This window comes from Physeter macrocephalus, chromosome 16, assembly GCF_002837175.3.
Source record: "Physeter macrocephalus isolate SW-GA chromosome 16, ASM283717v5, whole genome shotgun sequence".
NCBI classification, from domain to species: domain Eukaryota; kingdom Metazoa; phylum Chordata; class Mammalia; order Artiodactyla; family Physeteridae; genus Physeter; species Physeter macrocephalus.
In genome coordinates, this window is record NC_041229.1 from 101,183,986 (window position 1) to 101,187,713 (window position 3,728).

Here is a 3,728-nt window from a genome sequence, read left to right on the forward strand (position 1 = left end):
TATAACTGATTCACTTTGTTATAAAGCAGAAACTAAAAACTAACACACCATTGTAAAGCAGTTATACTCCAATGAAGATGTAAAAAAAAAATTAAATAGTGAAATGACTATAATAATAATTTTTAAAAGCCTTTGGCCCTCTTCTTCCTCCAGCTAGTGCCTCATTTCTCTCTCCTCCTTAACAGCTACACTGTCTAGTCACTGACTCCAAATTCCCTCCTCTGATCCTCCTAAACCCCTTCCAGTTGGCTTTTGCCCTAACCTCAACCAAAACTGCTCTTGTCAAGGTCACCAAAGACCTCACACTGATCAACACCATGGCCAAGGCTCTGTCCTCTTACTTGGTCCCCGGAAGCATCTGACATGTCCCCCTTGCTTTGTCCCGAGGCCACACTCTCCTACCTACCTCACTGGCCCTCTTTCTCAGCCTCTGTTGCTGGCTCCTCCTCCTCTCTCCCCTCTGAAGGGCTTGGCCCTCAGTCCTTGGTCCTCTTCTCTTCCCTTCCTACACTCACTCCCCTGGTCATCTCCGGTCATCTCGTGGCTTTAAATGCCAGCCGTGTGCGTGACTCCCACATCCCCATCTCCAGCCCAGAACTCCATGAACACCGGAGCAGCATGTCCGACTAACACCTTGACACTTCCATTTAGATGTCTGCTACCTCTCAAAAGCATCAGAGCCCAAACTGAGCTGCCAGTTCCCTTTTTAATCCCGTTTCTCCGGCCATCTTCCCCACCTCAATAAGTGGCAAATCCAGTCTTCTAGTTCCTCGGGCTGAAAACCTTAAAAGCATCCTTGACTCTTCTATAGCTAGGGCCCCACCCCCACCCCCGGCTCACCAGCACCCTTATGTGAACTAGAAGAGGGCGGCCCTTCCGTGCAGACACAGTACCACGTGGGTGACTTGTCAACCAGATGGAGCCCTTTGTGAGAAGGAGAAGGTGATCCCCCTGCGTCCCGGACTCAGGACCACTGCAGGTGGAGCACGTTCTGCCCTTCAGCAACGCCTGCGTCCGGTGACTCTGTGCCCAACCGCACACGCATTGGCAGCACGTCCCCAGTGGCAGCCTCCCAGGCACTTCCAGTTAGAAGACAATTGTACTTCCTGCTGCTTGGCGCCCGCTTCCTGCCCATTTTCCAAATCTGGTCCTGCCTCCTCCCGGCAGGTCCGGACAGCCTTTCAATGGGTTCTTTTGCTGCTTAAGAAAACCAGGCACTCTGACAGATACTATCTCGAAACTTTTACCAATATCTCTCACCCTTAACATTAGAAAAATCCGGTTCTCCACCCTCCCCTGGAAGGGCTCTGGAGAAGACCACCAATGATCTCCTTGTCACCAAACTGCAGGCCACCAGGGACAGCTCTGCTCTGACCCTGACCAGGCCTCTTTCTCCTGCCTTCCCATCCCCCCGCCCCAGGGCTCTGTTCTCTTCTCTTCCTCCTCCTCCGCGGGTCCCTCTTCCACTGTCCCGTTAATGTTGCCAGCTCTCAGGGCTCCAGCCTCCCCCTTCTGCCCTTCTCACCCCGCACACTCACCACCACATCATTCACACCCACCGTAGGTACCCCCACCTCTACCACTCTGCTGAGCTGTAGATCCTCCTCCGCTGGAAACCTCCACCTGCAAGTCCAAGGGCACCTAAACCCAGCACATGTGCATGGAGTTGATCCCCTTCCCACCCACAGCTGCTTCTCTTCCTGCCTCCCCCGCTTAGCTCCAGGGCCCCAGCCTGCTCCCCCAGTCTCCTAAGCTAGAAACTCAGGAGTCCCCACACAGCAACCTTCTCCCCTCACATCAAGTCCATCCCTCCCAGGCCATCATGAAATCCTGGAGCTTCTCTCGAAACACCTGTCCAAGCCATCCCCTCCTCTGCAACCCCACAGCCTCTGCCTCTCTCTTCCAAAGCTTCCACCAGCCTCCTAAACGGCGCCCAGTCCTGACCACCCTCAGCTTCTTCCAGCAGCCGAGCCAGAGTGAGCTTCCCAGAGCTCAGTCCTGACCGTGTCAACTCCCTACCAACCACATCTCAGCGGTTTCCTTTCTCATTCTTATCTGAGCTTCTTATAGACTCTCGTGTTTTATCCCAGACCTTCTGAAACAGAATATTCAGGAGAAAAACCAGGACTTTTCTTTCTAATCATCATCTTTGGTCATAACTAAGCAAGGCAAGCATTGTGCTAGTGATTCCCAAACTGCTGTGGGAATCGTTTCAGAAAGTTAATTAAAAATAGACTCCCGGAAAAAAAAAAAAAAAAAAAAAAAAAATAGACTCCCGGGCTCACTCCCTTGGAGATTCCAATTCAATGAATGTTGAATGGGACAGACTTTTCCAGAGGATTCTGCATAACCAGGGTGGGAACCACTGATCTACAAACAGGCAAAGTATAGCTAACCTGAGCATGGCTGTTAAAGCCCTTGGTGCTTCGGCCTCCGGTTGGCGGTCACCACTCTCCCAAGCTAGTGTGGTCCAAAACCACACTCACCGCGGTGTCTCAACTGAGTGGCTATACATAATGTCCCCTCTAGCCGGGTGGCCCTGTCCTCTACGTGCATCACATGAATGCCTGCTTGTGCCTCAGTCTCAGCTCAAATGAAGGCTCCCAGAGGCTTTCCCTGATCTCTCCTTGGTTAAACACTTTGTACTCCACGGGGCCCAGTTTACAGCTGCCCCACAGCCTTTACCTCAGAACTGTGATTCTTTGCACATCTGCTTCCACTCCAATCAGTGAAGCCCAGAACAGTGGCAGTCTTTTAGCCCCCTTTATGCCCCAACACATAGCACATTGATTGGTACTAAGACCAATGGAAAATGTCAGTTCCCTCCGCGACCCGCAGGTAACTGGCTAGAGCCCCTGGGGAAAGACCGAGTCTGGTGGCACGGGGGCTTGACTATGGGGTTAAGGCCTGGGTCTACATGGCAGCTCCACTGCTGTGTCCAAGAGCGGAAGTCCCTTACCCTATACACAAGGTCCCCACAATCCTCATAGATGTATCACAATGACTCAAAAAGGAAAAAAAAAAAAAGTGAAATCTTATTTAACCGATTATCTCATTTAAACACAAGTGTGCTTAACCCTTAAGAGGTGGCCTCCAGTGCTTAGGAGGCCAAGCATGTGGTCCTTTGGAGACTGGAAACCATATTCAGGCAGGGTCTTGTTCACCCTGAATCTGGACATGAGGATGGTACCAGGAACAGAGCAGTAACTCAAAAACGGTTTGTTGAGTGAATGAATAGCAGAGGTGCCTTTCTGTGGAAGCCACCTGCCCTTGGCCCTCTGCCCCCATTTCAGGTGAGTCTTGCTATCAGCTCCGACTGCCCTGGGGAGAGGCAGTCTGGCCACTTGGCTCATCTGTGATAATAAGGGTGAGAATTCCTTCGTCATAGGGTAGCTGCAGGGCTGACGAGACAGCTTCTATGGCTGCATCTGCCTCTATTTCCTTCCGTCCTTAACGTGGGCAGTCAGGGGGAAATACGTAATGGTACAGTTCTTGCAGATCTCAGAGGGCCTGCAAGTTTATGTTCTCACTTGTTCCTCCACAGCACAGAGCTCAGAGTATTACCAGGATTACTCAGCACCGCTGGAAATTTGAATGTCTTCATTTAATTTTTGGTTTATTCATTTTATTTATTTATTTATTTATTTTTAAAGCCACTACTTTTTTTTTTTTTTTTTTTTTTTTTTTAAATTTTTGGCTGTGTTGGGTCTTCGTTTCTGTGAGCGGGC